The following is a 19706-nucleotide window of genomic DNA, read 5'->3' on the forward strand; positions in this document are numbered from 1 at the left end:
GTCCCTGCTCAGGAAAAAAAAGACAGAGAAGGAGAGCAAGAGAATTGTAGAATAAATAAAGAAGAAAGGGGTGGTGATTATCCTTTTGGTACCACTAACCCCCCACCCCACCCCACACCACCACTACCAACACCACCACAAAAGGAAGATGAGGGACTTTTATTCAGGGATGTGATGAGTAAGAGAGCGAGAGAGAGAGAGAAAGAGAGAGAGAGGGGGGGGGGATCTGATTTGACTGAGTGAAGCAATTCTTTTTGATGAGGCTCAGAAGACAAGTCATTTCCTCCGGGCCAGAAAAAAAAATGTAAACGAACACATCAACCAACTTGCTTTATCTGAGAGATTAGAGCACTACTGGACATATCAGTAACACCAACACCATGCCGGTGTGCCCTGAGAGTTCACACAGGTCCAAGAGAGCAGGAACCATTCAAGGTGTAGTATAATGGGAGAAGAAAAGGAATGCGAAGAGAAGAGAAGAGAAGAGAAGAGAAGAGAAGAGAAGAGAAGAGAAGAGAAGAGAAGAGAAGAGAAGAGAATGGATTTGGAAAGGAGAGGAGAAGAGGACAGGACATGAGAAGAATTTGAACACAAGAAAATCAATTTAACAAGGAGAAATCAATTTAAGTACAAAAGAAAAGAACAGAATAGATTTAGACAAGAGAAGAGAAAATATGAGATCATGTAACAGAAGGTAATAGGAGAAATCCTGTCAAATACAAGAAAAACAGAATGGAGTTGTAGAAGCGAAGAGAAGAGAACAGAAGGAAATCTGAAAAAAAACAACAAGTTCAGTTAAGCAGAAGAGAGCATAACATAGAAGAGAAGAGAAGAGAAGAGAAGAGAAGAGAAGAGAAGAGAAAAGAAAAGAAGAGAAGAGAAGAGAAGAGAAGAGAAGAGAAGAGAAGCCGTGAAGGGGTCTCTTGGGCTGAAGGCCGTGGAGGCCCAGGGGTGATGTCAGCCTATTAAACTGATTTCACAGGTTCCCTTAACGAAGCCACTTGCCAGTTAAAGGGCAGGAAGCGTCCCGTTTCACTGTTTTATTTTTTCACTCTTCCCTTCGAGCGGGGTGCACGTGAGACTTATTGAAAGCTCCTGACAAACAGGCGAGAAGAAGGGCAGCTGGAAGGGCAGCCCTCTCAGGACCCCGACACAGGCTCGCCGGAAACACAGGTGGTATAAAACGCCAGCCTTGAGCTCTTAAACCTCTTTCTCTCTCTCTCTCTCTCTGAAGAAACTTGATACTGACTGTTGAGATACAGGAATCATATGGTGCCTCTTAACATGGTGCTTTTGCTCCAGAGTTTATCTCTAAATACAGCTAACATGAATCATGGATCTAAAGAGAATCTAATGCACATAGCATATGTATGGTATGACATTGTATACCTTTTCATAAAGTTGCTCCTAGTATTTTAAAATGGCCGACACTAAGGGTGTGACACTAAGTGCCTATTTACACCAAGTCTGATGCATTTTTTTTGTCAAAATACTTATTGGATGATGCTAAAAGGGGTAGAAGAAATGGATTAATTGAGGATTCCTTCCTGTAGGATGAATGATGATATTATCATTTAGATTTAAGCACTGCAACTAATGATGCACATGCTAGGTTCACCCCATTCTACAGAAGAGACAACAAAATAGGGAGATCCAGCACTTCGTTCAGGATCTAAATCTGGATAAGGAGCTGTTCTGAAGGTATATCCATAGTTCAATGGAGAACTTTGAGGCTCTGCTTCTGCGTGTTGCTCTTCTCATTAAAAAGGATTATATTTTCATGAACCCCTGCATATTTCAATGTCAGCCTATTGCTTGTTCTATAAGCTTTTGTGTTCTGCTACAAACAAGATGTGTTGTTCTGCCACCATCTTGATGCTTGGCCTGCAACCATGACAACGGAACTCTGTGTGAAACACACAATTAATACATGCATGTTTGTTTTCAAAATTGACATGAAAATTTGCAGGACTGTGTGTAAATAGGCCTTAAATCTGCAACTGCTAATGTAACTGACTAGTGAATTCTAGTGTCATTCCGACCAGCCAATATTAAATCATGGCCTGGCACATGGATCAAAGGTCTAGATTTGAAGACCTGTGCCATAGACTGCCATAGTACAATGCTGGATGCATAGGCTACATAGGTTCATCATTCAATTTCTCTGAACAGTTCTTGTTCCGGGTTGCAGTGGATCCGGAGCTTACCTGGAATCATTGGGTGCCAGGCAGGAACACATCTTGGACAGTTCCCCAGCCCATAACAGGGCATACATCCATGCATTCACTCACACACTCACACCAATGTGGCAATTTTACGCAGCCATCCCCCGACCAACATGTGCTTTGGATTGAAACCAGAGCACTTGGATGAAAACCTATGCAGGCACAGGGAGAACACACCAAACCGCTCACAGACAGTGACCCTATGCCAATTTTCAACCACAACCCCAGGGCCCTGGAGTGGTTTGATGGTGACACAACCTGTTGGGCCATGTCCAAGCCACATATATTCATATATTACTGTTTAGATTTGAAAAGTCCTGTCTAATATACATTTCCCTTGTATATCTTTATTTTTCTGTCCTCAGGAACACGATCTTCATTGTTTGCTCTGCTCTCTTTGCCAAGACCAGTCACTTGGGTCCTCCCTGAAGCATATGTGGGAACAGGTGTTCTGCTCGGAAAACTCAATCCTTCAACGATTCAATCCCTCAGTGACGGATTCACTGCAGCATTCCACACAGAACTGACTTGTGCTAAGTGTCTGAGCTCCACCTTTACTCTGCTTCAGAAAGGCACAATGACCTGTAATCACAGTAATGTGTGTGTGTGTGTGTGTGTGTGTGTGTGTGTGTGTGTGTGTGTGAGTGAGAAAGAGAGATAGTGAGAGAGATGGAGGGAGAGAAAAAGTGTTATAAGGTGAGTGGACTTGGTGGATGGAATCGTTATGAGCTCTATTATCAGGCTCTACAGGGTGTTGCTCTGCCACTACTGAGATACTGAATGAAAAAAATGTACAAACAACACCATTAGCCTCACCGCACACACACAGACACACACACACACAGATAGAGCCACATGATGTATTTCTTACTTTGTGGGACATTTCTATGTGGTTGGTGTGGTGTAGTGGTTAACTAGTAATCAGTTGCCTGCTTAGGTTAAGAACACCACAGCTACATAAATAAGATGCTTTGGGCAAAACTCTTACCACTGCATTAGCCTACCTACTTTTACATGCTTAAAGGTAAGTTTCCCAGACAAGGATTAAGCCTAGTACTGGGCTACACAGCAAGATTGTGATTCCAGGACTAGACTTAATCCGTGTTTTGGAAACCGCCCCTAAATGTGTAAATTATTGATTTAATTCAAATGTCATGTTTTAATTAATTTAAATTAACCTCCCTCTAGTACATTGTCAAAAAAACATTGTCACTGTGGTTTTCTCTCATATACAGGTACATATACAGTACCTTAAGTTAGGGAACATAATTTTACTTTATTCTATTATCATGGTAGATTTTAAAATTGTATTGATTTCATACACCCCACTTCATCTCTAGGACTATATTCATTCATTCATTGTCTGTAACTGCTTCTCCAGTTCAGAGTTGCAGTGGGCCTACACGAATTCACTGGGCTCAAGGTGGGAACACACCCTGGAGGGGGCACCAGTCCTTCACAGGGTGACACACACTCACATCTACACTGTAAAAAAAACTCTGCCATGGTTGCCAGAATTTCACCGTAAAATATATGGTCATGTTTTTGCCAATCATACGTTTTACATTTAAGAACTGTTTTGTTTACAGTACATTTCTGTTAAAAACAGATATACACTGTAAAAAAAAACATAGTATTTACATAAAAATAACAAAGAAACACTGATTTGCCATAAAAACAACAGTAAATTGTGTGACAAATGAGAAAATGGAGAATGAGATATAGCCATATGTAGATATAGCCAAACTGCATCCTATATTCAGCCCCTAAAAGAAGATATTGCCGTAAGGACCAAAGAAATATGTAGTATCTGGGTGCCAGGCTCCAGCACTCGGAACACAGGCTGATGGTGAACTTTCCAGACCAACACACATCTCATCACAACATGCACAGAAACAATCCCCCCAATGTAACCAAAAATTAAAAAGTCTCAAAGGCAGAGAAAAACAAAGAAACTCTGAAAATCACAGAAAACATGGAAAAGCAAGGCATGCTGGGAGCTCCCGAATGAGTCCTTGGACACTTGTACCACCGCTAATGGTTTGTGCGTTTAACAGTGAAATAATGCATTTTTTACAGTAAAGACATGTAAATATTTGTATTTTGGCTTATAAAAGTATTTACGGTATTTCACTGTTACAGAAACTGTTTTCAACACTTTTAGAGTTTACAGTAATTTACTGTACTTTTCCACTGTAAAATTCAATGAGTTTTTGGACCATGGGACCCCGAATAAATCCACATGAATACAGCAAACTCCTCAAAGAGAGGGTCTCGAACTGCTGTGCCATCGTGCCACCCAAGACTTATATTGTTCTTTTTTATTTCACACAATTCTATAATGAAAGCTTACAAATATTCACCTCCCTTTCTGGAGAAGAGAATGTAATATAGCTTTAGGGAACACAACTGGACATTAAAACTGCTGTTGTGCTTATAAAGGTACACACAATGTTTGTACATTTAGTAAACAATGATATACCTCAAGGACTGGCGTCCCCTCCAGGGTGTATTCCCGCCTTGCGCCCAATGATTCCAGGTAGGCTCTGGACCCCCCGCGACCCTAAATTGGATAAGCGGTTACAGATAATGGATGGATGGATGGTTGATATACCTCTAATGGACCTTTTTTTCATAGGTAATTTAAGACAAAACCTATTGTAGTTGTAAATTTGAAGGTTTATATCAGTTTTTCAAAGTAAATTTATTAAAGTGCAATATAAGAATTGAGTAATTTAAATGAGTAATTTAGGGGTCTTATTTCATTCACTTAGAATTTTGCCTTCATTGTATACGTTTCATTCATTCAAAGCAGATTGTACAAGTTTGCGCTTCAGTTTGCTACATGCAAACCTATGGTGGGTTTGTTGCACTGTTCTCAGAATCACAATCGTACAGTATGCCTTGAAATCTGAATTGTACTTGTAAACCATGAATTGTAAATGTTTTACCATTTGTGAATGTAAAAGTCCTGCACTCATCTCTGGACTGTAAGCGTACAGCCAAAGTGGTAGTTCTCTTCTATACAATACTGGAAGTAAGCATAGTTGCCTGCTTCACACTCTTCTCTGTGCATGCTGGTTTTGTTATACTTGTGAAACAAAGATTACTGTAGCTAATTTACTAATTGACACTATACCTACACTAACTTTAACCTCAGTAACCAAAATGATTCATGTCACTTTAATGTTTCACATTAAAATACCAGTTTTTGTAAAATAAAAAAATAAATGTATATATATATATAATAAAATAAATAAATATATATATATTTATTTTATATATTTTTTTTTTAACCCACAACCCCAGGTCCCTGGAGCTGTGTGACAGCCACACTGCCTGTTGTGCCACCATGCCACCCTAATGTCAGTATTTTCTCTTTAAAGGCTATGATAAACATAGTACTTAGTTCAGTATAGTTTCAGTGTATTATGACACTTTTTTCCATACCAACCATAAAACATCACTAGTAGTATGCCGATGTCTCTGTAGTTAACTCTGTAGTAACACCATAAAAGATGAAGCAAATATATTCTACATTTAACGAGAATGTCTATGGCTATTGGGAATTGCAGTTCTCTCTGGTTCGTTTACCTTCAGAAGCTCAGCGTCTTTAATGGTGGAACAGTATGCTTGAGTAGAACAACGACTGTTGTTTGTATGTGGCTGAAGTTGAACTTTTCTGTACATTTTAAGTCACTGTTAGATTTACCACATAATCTAATTTGTAACTTGAATTGTTTAGTGTTGTAGAATGCACTTAGCAGTCTCCCAAATTAAGAGTGGGTTATATACTCTATATAATATATATAATATAATATATATAATATACTCTATTATATACTCTTGCAGCTGGCAGCAGAGAGCGGCTGAAACACTGCTCTTTTTTTAATGTGTACTGATGACGTATCAGGTTCTTGAAGGGTTGTCCTGTTTCGTAGGGGAAGATTTTTAACTACTACACCCTGTAAATTAGTTCCAAGGAGCAAGATATGACTCGAAAACAATGGGTAGATTTAAAATTACTTACACCACTAAAGAACCAATTCAACGGAGAACCTGCTGCCTGCTTCAGAGTTTCTGTTGGAACTCTATAGTGTATGAAGGTTTACGATTTCATTTTGACTCAGACACACTGTCCAACATCAGCTCAGTGTTGACTAGACCCCAGTGCAGACAGTGCTCTGTATCAGCAGCTCATCAAAGAGAGGAAGCAAACGCGCCACTAAAAGTTCCCCTCTCTCTGCCTTGTGGCTCACTTCGCAGGAGGCCAGACACTTTAATGTCCTGCTAGTTAAAGCTGACTAAGGCCTTCATATCGGCTCCAGGAGAAAATCAACAGCACTTCAAAAGGGTCCACTTCAAACGTGACTTTGCATGAATGACAACAGCAGCTCTTAATATTAAGTTTATGACAAAATATGCAGCAACTGCCTGTTTAAACAGGATTAAAAGCGTGCGGCCCGAGCGCTGTTTATAGTGCAGAGGGAAAACACAAATGTGTGTGTGTTTGTCTGTGTGTGAGAGAGAGATATGTGTTGGGGGGTGGGGAGTGTGAAGGAGGGTTGGTGGCAGCGACTGAGCTTTGTTTTAATTGTAGGTGAAAAAAAGCAAGGCAACGCTACTCGTTAGACACTCACTTTGAATCCCACAACATGCTACATTTCCATTTCAGATGAGAACGCAGCTGGTGGCCAGACAGGCAAAAATGAGCCACTCAAGTCTTCACCAAGGCAGATATAAAGAGATATCAGTGATTCCGACTCACCTGAACAAAACACTCTGCAATATCTCCTGATCATTTCCAGCATTTGTGATTTCTATATGTTAAAAGCTGCTTTTGATCAGTAACACAAAGAGCTTATAACATACTTTTACTGTCACAAAACAAAACCTTGCATCTCAAAAAATTATACAGTGTGTAGGTCTACAATAAGAAAATGTTAGAGACCACACACATATAGTTTTTAATTTCCAATTTGGATTGTAAGCAGCAAAAGATCTAATCAACTTCAAAGACTGAACTGTGTGTATAAATAATACTTTAGATAACAGCTTTTCCAAAGAAGTGTATATCATTGTAACAAGGCCTTATCTTGAACTATTACAATTTATTTATCTAATTATATTGGTCTATTAATTTGGAAATGTGAATTTATAATGTCTGCACTGATCAGAAATAACATTAAAATAACCTTTTTTTTTTTACACTGATTGTTCATCTTATCAGCTCCACTGACTGCATAGGAGCACTTTGTAGTAATACAGGCTATGCCTATCTTGGTAGCCCCTAAAATCCACTTTTCCATGGATACAACCACCACGGCATATTTCTTTACAACTACATTTTTTGAGCTTGTTTAAACATTGTATTTGAACAAATTAATTACCTATTACTCTAAAGGCTTTGTGGAACGGGAGGTGAATTATGATATTATTAGGTAATATTATTTCTCCACCCATGGGGTACATGGTCAAATAAATTATTATTAAAATACTGTTAACAGTTGTTTGCATTTATAATCAATACAATGAAGTGTAGTTAATACAAGTAGAGAGTTTTTTTTTTATTTTAAGGATGCCCCTACACTCCACATCTGGAAATAAGTTAAACCCACAACAGCTCATATCTGTTGATCAAAATAACAATTTAATTCCAAGAAATACTCAGCCATGGTACTGACTGCTTATGTCACCCATCTCATAGATGGATGGATGGATAGATGGATAGATAGACTGGCAATTGTTGCCAATATATTGATGTGAACATTTCAATCAGTAAACTTAGCTTAGTTACATAGCTGTATTACATTAATGTACACTGATGCAAAGTAATTCACGCATAACAATATTAGCATAATTAACTATGTTATTACTGCGTATCTCCAACATATAACTATACTTTGTTTAACTCTAGTAACTCTTTAAACAATCTATCTATAAACTTTAAGTATTATTATTATTAATAGCTGTAACTTAATGGTATATGATTTAATTATATGTAATTTGGGATAATTTTTTTTTTCTTTTGTCTGTCATTAAATGTTTACATTTTATAAACAGTGACAGAAAAGGAGATTAAAGAACAACAAATATATATTAATATCATTGTCCAAAAAAAAAAATCTTCCCCATTGTTTTTTTTTTTCTGTATCATTTGAAAATGGAATATATCCTTTGCGCTGTGGGATACTTTCATAAAGGATGGATCAATAGAGTTGACTGGCAAAAAAAGCAACAGCTTTTACTGTATCCTGAAAAATTCAGAAGATTTTTGTAAAATTAATGTAATCTAATATATGCATTAATGTAAGTTAAATCTAAAATGTATCCCCACACTACTAGAGATGCCACTTCTAAGACAGAAGGTTTATGACAGGTGTGATGTCATGAAAAGGCAACACAGCTCCCAATGTGGGTTCACTTGCAGGGTCTGACTCTCCTCAGACAGTATTCCCCATGCTCCTCTCTCTCTCTCTCTCTCTCTCTCTCTACTATGCTAATACATGGGCCCTCCCCCTCCTGCTACCTAACCCCTATAAAAACAGCACAAAGACGGCCGTTTAGGCTTAAAAGACTTGCACAAACAAAAAAGGAAAGGGGAGATAAAACAAGAAGAGTTGGGAAAATGAAAGTAGTTGTGGGGAAAAGGAGGAGAGATCAGTGCGGTTGGGGTTGGGGTGGGGGCGTGTTATGGGAAGGGGGCTGCTAAGGTCCAGGGTAAAAGAAGAGGAAGTCAATTATGCATTCTGAAAACCCTGGTCGATGTGGGCCCCTGGGGACCCGGCTGCGCACCTCAGGATCAGTAAATAATTGACAGATAATATTAATTGGCTGTGGATTAGTGAGCAAGCAGAGTATCGGGTCATTAATATTTGATCAGAAGATGATAGGCACGCCTGGCAGGGGATGGGAGGGGCAGCTGGGCCTGATTTGTTGATTAGGGCCCTGTAAAAAGAAAGAGAAAGAAGAGAAAAGGATGTGAGGATGTAGGGACACATGGAGAGATAGAGAGAGATAAACAGAAAGAAAGTGAGAGAATGAAAGAGAGCAATAAAAAGGATAGCAAAAAAATGGAAATGGCATGAGGTAGACACAGGAAAAAAGAAAAAGAATAATGTTCTTTAACATAAATGGGAAAGAGGCAGATGTGGGCACTGAGAAGAGAAAAAGGGAGAAACTGAGGAAGATAAGAGAAAAGAAAAGGAGAGAGAATTTTGATGCCACTTTTAGCACAGATGTTACAGCAGGAAAATTACACATACACACACACACACACACACACACGTTTTCTCAAACTCATCGCATCTCTTACAAACTCCCGCCAGGACACTGACGATAAAAAAAAAACAATCAAAGGTGGCTTGAAAGTCAGCTTATTCCTTCCTTAACTCACTTTGTGTGTGTATGTGCGCGTGTGTGTGTGTGTGTGTGTGTGTGTGTGTGTTTGTGTGTGTGTAATTTTACTGCTGTATCATTTGTGTTAACAGTGGCATCAAAATTCTCTCTCTCTCTGAGTTAAGGAAGGAAAAAGCTGACTTTCAAGCCACCTTTGATTGTTTTTTTATTAGCGTCAGTGTCCTGGCGGGAGATTGTAAGAGATGCGATGTGTTTGAGATGCGATGTGTGTGTGTGTGTGTGTGTGTGTGTGTACTGATCTTCTCTGGATGTCGGGGAGGAGTCTCGACTGATCATAGTATTTGTGTGATGGGCTGATTTGAGTGGAAATCTTCCAACGGGCCCACATGTGTATCTCCCTCTCTCTCTCTCTCTCTCTCTCTCTCTCTCTCTCTCTCTCTCTCTCTCTCTCTCTCTCACTCACTCTTTACCCACCCCTCCACACACACACCCCAGCACTGCACTCCTGCAGGCTAATTAAAGTGTTGGAGGGAGAGAGCACGGTGTGTGTGACAACACAATGAGAGAATGGGGAGGAGGGAAGAGAGAAGACAGTGAAGGCCCAAATCACAACAATAACTCAGTGCTGCCTCCATCTACCATATGCTGTGGTTTGTTGCCTGAAATCCCCAGAAGAAGCGCTGATTGCAGGCCAGGCAGCAGAGGGCTGACCGCTTCCTCTGTGACCGTGTCTCTTAAAGCCTGATCCTCCAAGTCCCCAAGGCTTTCTCACGCCTATTGTTTACCCACGACAGCTCTCTGACAATTACATACACCATCTACATCCTCCAGTGCCATCCACTGCTCCATTTCTCCTCAGACCTGCACACAATGTGAATGGTCACTGAACAATATCAGAATGATATTTATTTTCTATGGCCACTCAAAATAGTGTTAAAAAGAAAACTCCCCATAGGGTTAATTCCTGCTCACTCCATTCAGGTACTCGTCTTTTCAGGTACTAGCCTGGAAAAATGATTTTATAATATAGGAACCTTTGGCTCTGGGCACATTTTAACATCTATTAAAATCAGTACATAAACAATGCTATTTGCATAAAATGAATAAAAACATGATTTTTCTACATCATTTGAATACAGCAGCTGTCTTTCACATTATGTGAATATTTCATGAAGAATGGACCAATAGAAAGACTCCAAAACTACCAGGAATACAATCTCTTTACTTTCATTTCAATTGAAATACATTTTTTCCTTCGCCTACAAAGTTACTATTTAGATACATGTTTTGGACAGCGTTGATATGCAAAAAATATATATATTCTCTGCAAGAAATGTGTACTTTGTTCACTTAAAATTTCAACAAATTATGTATAAATTACTGCCCATTGGATAAAGATCATATTTAAAAAATATGATTTGGAGTTGGTGTGTTCTCCCCGTGTCTGCGTGGGTTTCCTCCGGGTGCTCTGGTTTCCTCCCACAGTCCAAAAACACACGTTGGTAGGTGGATTGGCGACTCAAAAAGTGTGTGTGTGTGTTGCCCTGTGAAGGACTGGCGCCCCCTCCAGGGTGTATTCCTGCCTTGCGCCCAATGATTCCAGGTAGGCTCTGGACCCACCGTGACCCTGAACTGAATAAGTGGTTACAGAGAATGAATGAATGAATAATAGTAGTAAATACAATGAATAATCTGGGTAAGAATAATATTATTTTTATAATATCTGGTAACATTTCACTGAAGGTCAAAGCTAACATGGCTTCATAACACTTACATAAATAAGCCTTTTATGAAAACTTGTCAGGACCCCACATAGCAGGTATTCCTGTGGAAGATCCTTCTCGCTGCAATGACACTGAGGTGGTGGTGGTGTGTTAGTGTGTTGCATTGGAACGATTGGATCAGACACAGCAGTGTGGCTGGAGCTCTGCAATCCACCTTGTAGGTGTAAAGTTACAGACAGCAGTTCATCTGTTGCTGCACAGTTTGTGTTTAGTACTTCATCAGTGAATGCAGGGCGAGAAAACAAACTGTACAGAGCAACAAATGGAAAAAAGATAGATAGACAGATTGATAGATACTTTATTGATCCCAGAGGGAAACGCAAGAACAGTTTGTAATTGTAGAACTACAAAGTGCTCCTGTTGAAAGTGGAGCTGAGGAAATCAACAGTGTGGAGTGTAGAAACAAGAAGGTAGACATAATGTTATGGCTGATTGGTTTATAAAAGTTAATTGTATCATACTCCAGTCTGCTTTACTCAATTTCAGCTGTGACACCTACTGCTTATTGGAAAAAACCTTTGCAGATGTTTATGTAGGTTCTCATGTAAGTGTCATGGAGCATTATGTATAAAGGCCTAAAATAAAGCGTTACAATATTAATAAAGTAATTATTGCAATCCAATTGTTTGGATTACATATGCTGAAACAATGCTTGATACATGCCTTCAAAACTTTATGAAGGTTTGCAACCTTCCCTTTGGAGAGGCCCAACCTACAGGTGGCCCACTGATAACAGTGAGTATGTGTAGAAGAACTGAAAGTTCCTGCTAGTTTGGCAGTGTTTACCTGGGAGAGCTTTTCTCTTACAGTGTGCCTCAGTAGAGGCCCGTGGTAACAGGTATTCCCAGAAGCAGACGGCCTACTCTGGTGAGATTGTGTTCATCTACACGATATAGATTATGCCTTAGAAGCAAAGAGTAGTATGTTTAGACAGTTTCTTGATAAGGTGTTGAAGGGAATAATAAAAAAAATGGATAAATTGCCGTAACAGATCTAAAATCAACAATGTGTCATATCATTACAAAAGTGTGATATAAATATGATAGTTTTTACAGTTGATAGTTTTTTTATGTTTGAGTATTGGTAGTATATCAAAACTGTAAATGGTTTAATGTAGTATGATTCCATCTGTAACTAATTGTTTTATATTTTATTAAATCATTCATTCATTCATTCATTGCCTGTAACTGCTTATCCAGTTCATAGTCAGCTCTGTACCCACTGCGACCATGGGCGCAAGGCAGGAACACACCCTGGAGGGGGCACCAGTCCTTCCCAGGGCGACACACACCCACACCTATGGACACTTTTGAGTTGCCAATCCAACTACCAATGTGTGTTTTTGGACCATGGGAGGAAACCCACGTGGACAGGGGGAGAACATAGCAAACTCCTCACAGACAGTCTCCCTGGAGCTGTGTGACTGTGACACGACTGTTGCACCACTGTGCAGCCCTTATTTTATATTTTAATTTAAAAAAAAGAGCTTTTGTATTCATTAAAACAACTATTTTAGTTTTGCTGAATTTTCTTGTTTTTCTCTAAGAAAGAATGGACTCAATTCATCAAATTGGCCCAAATCATTCCAGCCAGAATCTTGAATTGCTTCTGAATTGAATCATCAAACACTACAACTGGGGATTTTTGTTCCAACTGATGTTTTTATGGTCCAGTACTGCTAACAAATATAAGCATGTTATCAGATATCTATAATAACAGAAGGCTTTGCATTGCCTGACATTGTCCTTATTTTACTGTAATAAAATCATAATTATGCTTTATGAGCTTTAATAACACTCTCTTGATGCAGTTCAGAGAATCAGACCCCTCGCCCAGAGCCAACTAGCAACTCTGTTTTGAACTCTGTATGACATACCATTGCCTCAGCTGCATTTCAGTTCAAGACATTTAATGGTCTCCTGAACATCATATGACCTGAGCGACTTGGGCATTTATGTGGGGCTAACACACAAAGGAAAACACTAGGAAATGTGGGACAAGAGCAGGGTACTTGGTAGTTTGTAATGGCCAAACTCTTAATCACACCAAATCATGTACATTACCATGGCCTGTGTTAAAAATGCAAAAGATAACATTGAATTAATGTATTACAATTGAAATTAATATAATTTGTCTGATTTTGCACAAATTTGACCCTAACAATTTTTTTAATGCAAAAAGAGTGTTTGAGTGTGTTTGTTGTAGATATGTGAGCAGAATAGTACATTTATTATTTTCAATAATTCAGAATATTTATTTTCATCATGAAAACCATGTAACTCCTAGAATTTACAGTTTTTATTAGTACTACATTATTGATTTTGTAAGTTTGCTGCTTGTTGATTTAGCATGTTAAAATGCATTGGAATGTGTGTTATTTTATATTTTCATGATTCTATGCATTCTATGCATATTCAGCAAAAGATATGTGTTTATGAATTTTATTTAATTATACCCCATGCTTCTATATGATTATACAGTTCACACTGACATTATTTGTAGATAGATAAATAGGTATAAATTGATTTAATATATAAAGTCTGTATTTAATGTATTTTGTTAATAAGCTTTGGAAAAGTTCTGAGTGACTTAATACATACAAAAATAACCTATTCATAGCATTTTCTTCAGATTTCAATCCTTACAAATGGATTAAAACTGGTAAAGTCCTAGTATCAGAGTATTATTCTATACATGTAATTTACATAGTTAAAAACAATGACTTCAAACATCTGTATGGTAATGTATAAACAATACACAGCAGTCACTGTGTCCAAAATACTTTGGGTAATCAATATGAATTTCAGGCTGAAGTCAATATTAAGCATTCTTGTCCAAAAGCTGATTTCTGAACAGCAGACTGAAAGTGTAAACAAAGTTCCTGTTTTTGCGGCAGGTCTGGAGACAGATCTGGGCGAGTACTCAATTCCCCTGCCTCACATTCTCGTTCCCACAGTCTCCCCCTCAGCCGAGTGCGCTTGTCAACACCAGAACACATGTTCTATGTTAGAGCCATGTTTAACAGTGAGAGTCTGGTTCTGTGGGAGCCAGCAGAAGTCTGCTAACAGACAAAGGGAGAAGGTGGGAATCCGAGGGAATCTGTAATCCCATTGCTTGATTTCATGGAGTTTAACCCAGACTCCATCTCCTGAATGGAGTTCTCATTTGTTAATCCTAAACCCAGGTGCCCAGTCTCCACGTCCATGATGAGACAAATAAAAGGAATCAAATGGAAGACTGGAGATTTCCATCTCCAAGGTTAAGGCCAAAGTCAGGCAGTGTCCAGTATAATCGAGCAAAAGGATTGTGATTGACAAGAGTGGTTCAATTAAAGATGGACACTGTGCAAGAGTTGTCCTCATTAAGTTCAGCCCAAAACCCAAACTTTGAAGTGTTCCCTTTCAGCAGATTTATGGGTTAATTTAATAACTATTTCAGTCATTATTTCCAAATTCCAGTCTTCACAATGAGCTTTCCCCAAAGTTTCTGTTTCCAGGAAAAGTTGGTAAAGGTCACCAAATTGCACTTGCAAAACTCACACCTGCAAACTCGACTTCTACCACTTCCCAAGGCCATGAAGCAAAAGATAACGGGCAAAAAAATAAGTAAAAAAAGCAAAAAAAAAAAAAAAAAAAAAAAAAAAAACAAGACCTATAAATGAGATGCACTACAACTCAGAACAGAGAGCGAGAGGAGAAATTAAACTGTTTTAATGAGGAAAGGTAAACGGTGGAGACGGCTCTTTAGGATAACACACTTTGAACACTTCACACAGCCGCGTCACAGTCGAGCCATTAGTCTTCTGTGGGTTTGCAGCAGTGGAGGACAGCCAGCCAGTTTCACTGCGAGCTATGTTTTAACAATGGCGCTGATTAATACAGAGAGCTCACACTTTGAAATGGCTCTTGAAAGTCTCAATTTCCTCCTGAACGTAACTTACAGCCAAAGATCGTTATGAGCCATTTCTGAGCCACTAGGATTCTGTCTGATGTAAACATCATTAGGGGAATGTCTTTGAGAAGGAGCTTCATGTAAATTCCTCAATTAAAAGAGAAGGTTATTCAAAATGCTAAACAGAAGTGCAGTCACGTTTACCCATTTAGATCACTGGGTGAAAGTGTGGAACCAGTCTGGCACTCTTAAAAATGAAGGTGCTAAAACGGGCCCTTTATGTGATACCATAAAAGAAGCTTTTATTTTAGCTCCCTAAAAAGCAATAGATGTTTCTATAGAGAACTATAGTTGGAAATGAGATGTTAACCATGAAGAAACTTCACATGAGTTACATTTTTACGGAGAACTTGCAAATAAATAGAGAATCTTTATCAATATATAGAAACTTGAAATTTTAGAGGTTCTCTATGCCATTTAAGGCAACGTACATGGTTGTAATCAAACAATACATTTAATAAAATTCAGATGTTTCTTCACTCTTTCTTAGCTTTTCAGTCTGTTTGCGTGCTTGATATGTGTTTACGGAGTCCTGGTGTCTGTAAATGAGTAAAAAACAAACTGTCTTGGCCCTGTATGCTAGTCTTTCTCTCTGTCTCGCTGCTTATGGCAGAGGCATCTGGAGCATTCTTAGACAACGGAGAGAACTCCAAATGCTGAAAAGTACGAACTGAAATGAGGATATTGATCTATTCCTGCTCCATAGTTGGGTAATATTGACTTATTTTTGCTGGTTTGGATGGTCTATGGTGGAAAAGTCTCCAAACTTGGGAGACAGCTACCTGCATTAAGGAAAGTGCTAAAAAACTTACATTTCCTCACAATCACAGACATTTCCTTTAAGGCTGATTCTAACCTACTGCCGACGTATTTTATTGGACTCATTGTTAAACAACATCCTCTCGCATCATTTATTTTATATTATATGTGTCATGTGCCATGCTAGCATTGCTTGATCTGACATTCTGAGAAAGCAGGCTATCTTTGGTTCGACCCCCTTTTCCTACTTCCTGCCACACATTTTTTTTCTGGCCAATGAACAATATTTTTGTTTTTTCAAGTAATATGAGCCACATTTTGTGGACTCTGTGCCTGGCCAATTCATTTGCATTTATGTCATTTGTGCACCATGGCATGTCCACGTCCATAGTAGGTATGAATCAGTCTTTAACTTTATTTACATTAATTTGTGTTAAGTGATCTTTGTTCATATGTTTGTCTTATTTTTATTGCTATTCTGTTTGCTGTGATAATTTTGGTATTGTAAATTCAATACAATGTTAAACAATTCTTCTGATATATTTTTTTTCTTTGTTTAAGGAAATATACCACATACTATATTATACCTGGCTGTACAACAGTTTTACAAATTCTCATCATCCACCCCAGCCATCCCCAAACCCAATATCAGCTTTGCATTCCTTAAGCCTAAGAACTTTTCCCAACTATTCCATTCCTTCCCCTCCCCCAATTCCTTCCCACCATTTTTTTTTTTTTTTTTTGACATAGTGCTGGGCAGGAAGTCTCTCTAGCTTCTGCGAGCCCTGGGATAGAGGGTTGGATCTGGGAGGGATCCCCACTGATCCTTTGAGCTGGGGGATGGGGTCAGCTGTGGTGTGAAGACCACAAATTGAGACAACTATCTGACACCCATGATCCACTGGTCACATGGCACGGCCAGAGGAACTGGGCTCCATCCTTTGAGAGTTCTGAAAAATGGTGTTCCCTGTTCTGGCAATGGGAAATCTTCGGCAAGAAGCTGTGGTGAGAACCACAAGCCTTCAGATGTGTAGATTTCATCGCAAATCAAAGCCTATGACATGTTCTTTCCACATGAAGCTTGAGGCTCTTGAGGAAGGGAAGTTAACTGTTTCATCCACAGGCCATTTGTGAAATTCAAGAGACATTTTGGTGTGCTATGGTCAAAGTAAGCATGTGCATGTGTGTGTTGTGTGTGGCAGTGTTTCCTCATCTTCGGTTTGTGGTGTATTTCTTCCCCAGTGCGGTGGTTGCTAGGCAACTTGCGTACACAGGGAGCGGCTGCTGTTGGCGTCCCTGAACTGTGCCGTGAGAGAGTGACTAGAACAGCAAGCAAGCGGGAGAGAAAACTCTATAAGGTTTGGGTCCTTTTCACAGATACAGAGGGAATATATGAGAGGGTTGTTGATGCGCTCCACAAGAATGTCTCTTGTTCTTAGTTAACTCGCCTGTTGTCAGTAAAGCTAACCAATATCGACTTGAACTAAGCAGGGAGCTGGACTGAAGTATAATGAATCTCTATTATTATTACGACACCCAGCAATATTGCCTCATGTATAGCATGTATTAGACATGCGAATCCCCCATACTTCTTATCTGTAGAACGTTGTGCTTTTCCTGCTGAGTGACTCCTCTATAGACATCAGTCTCCACTGTCAGTGATGACAGAGGAAACTGATTGTCAATCACACCTTGCTGCTCTGGATCTCTTGTCTCTGCTTGTTTTCTTCCTGCTACACTCTGATCCTTGGGGATCTTAGACTAACCAGAATGGCCCTGGGCTTGCTTTCAGGGGCAAAGGGCTTGTACTGCTGCTGTTGTTTTGCAACAGAATCCCTACAACAACAGACACACACAAATAGTTGAATTGGATTACTGAGTTAACAGAGGAGAAGGAGTCTCCATGTCTCAGATTCCTTGGTCAATTCTGCTGATTAAATGCGGATTTTGTCAAAACAAAACAAATTGTACTTATTTTTTTATAATTTATTTTGAAGATTAGAAGGTGGAAAATAAACATAAAACCAAATATATTATTTATATATGTAATATATTTAATACATTGTTTAAAAATTTGTAGTGTGATTAGTGATATTGAACACTAAATATAAAAAAGCATAAAGTGTTCTAAATGCAGGTAATGGATGTATTTATAGATGTATGTGGCTTCCCTATATTTCACCTAGGCTCTCTTCTGTACACAATTCATCTGACAGCCCTCATTTTTCAACATTACATAAGACATCATTAAAATATACATAAACATAATAGTTTTAGCTAGTTAGATTTTGGCAGTAAATGCTTGAATATTTTGCATTTTGTTGTATAGTAAAAGCAATGGTTTGCCAATTTACCTGTCATCCCAGTTATAGGTGATTAGTTAAGAAATAATTGATGTTCATTTCTTTAGTAGAATGCTGACACAACAAAACTACTAATGCCAGAAAGCAATGTCAATATTCACCCAAACCTTTTTTTATATATATAAATACAGACCTAAAACCTATCTTAGCCCTCTCAAACCATCTCAAGGTCTTTATTATGGTCATATAGACTTGCCAGTGTCATTTATGATACCATAAGACTTATTGTTAATTATAAATACAAATGTGAACATGTACATGTCTCACAGGAAAAAAGATACTACAAGTTAAGTTTTCTGATTGATGTTTAAATTGCTGTTCATTTCAAATGTGTGAAACTGAGTTAGATTTTTAAAAATAGAAACTACAAAAATCACAACTGCAAATGCAAGCACAAGTGTCGATAAGTGACTTTTTCACTTTTCATTATTTTGTTTGTTGCATTGTTGAGTGAACAGAAACACAAAAACAGCATCACCACTGTAATGTCTAAATGTATAAAAAAGGAGGAAAATAATTATTTGCTGAGAACATAACATGCAACATGTAACTAAATAATTTCAGAAGAAAAAAACTGTATTAAATAAATTAACAAAAGATAAGAGGTTTACAGTACAACATACACAACCATTTTTACAGCCTGGTAGCTCAAGACTTCAAATTACTGGGCATATTTCCTAATATGCTCTGCAAAACATAAAAATGACTGAAAGACCTGACATTATTACTTTGATCTGTCTCAGAATGTTGTTGCCATATATAAAGGGTTCTTGCAATCCATTTGATTCTTTAAAGGCAACATTCATGATTGTAATTTTTAAAAAAATTCAGAAGATAAATTGAGAAGATGTTTCCTCATCATTTGCTAACTATCCAGTCTGTTTTAGTGTCAGTAAACCAGTAAAAAACAAAGGGTCTCAGTCAGACATGCTAGGCTTCCTCTCTCTGCTCACAGCAGAGAAACAGCAAAGAGACCATTTCAAACATTCAGAATCATTAAAAGAGGTGAGAATATAGTTTTATTCCTGCTTCATAGGTGGGTACTATTTATTTATTTTTGCAGTTACAGATTATTTAGGTTAGAACTGATTGTAAACACAATATCAAAAGTAAACACATAATGAATGTGCTACAAACCTAAACTAGTCTGGTTACAAATGAATTTCTGTGGTAATTCAAACAGTGAATAAAAACTTACAGGAAAGATAAACGCCAGCCACTACAAACAACAGTCATTTTTTGCCTCAATCTTACCAATCCGCCTG

This window comes from Hoplias malabaricus, chromosome 14 (genome assembly GCF_029633855.1).
Source record: "Hoplias malabaricus isolate fHopMal1 chromosome 14, fHopMal1.hap1, whole genome shotgun sequence".
Classification (NCBI taxonomy): domain Eukaryota; kingdom Metazoa; phylum Chordata; class Actinopteri; order Characiformes; family Erythrinidae; genus Hoplias; species Hoplias malabaricus.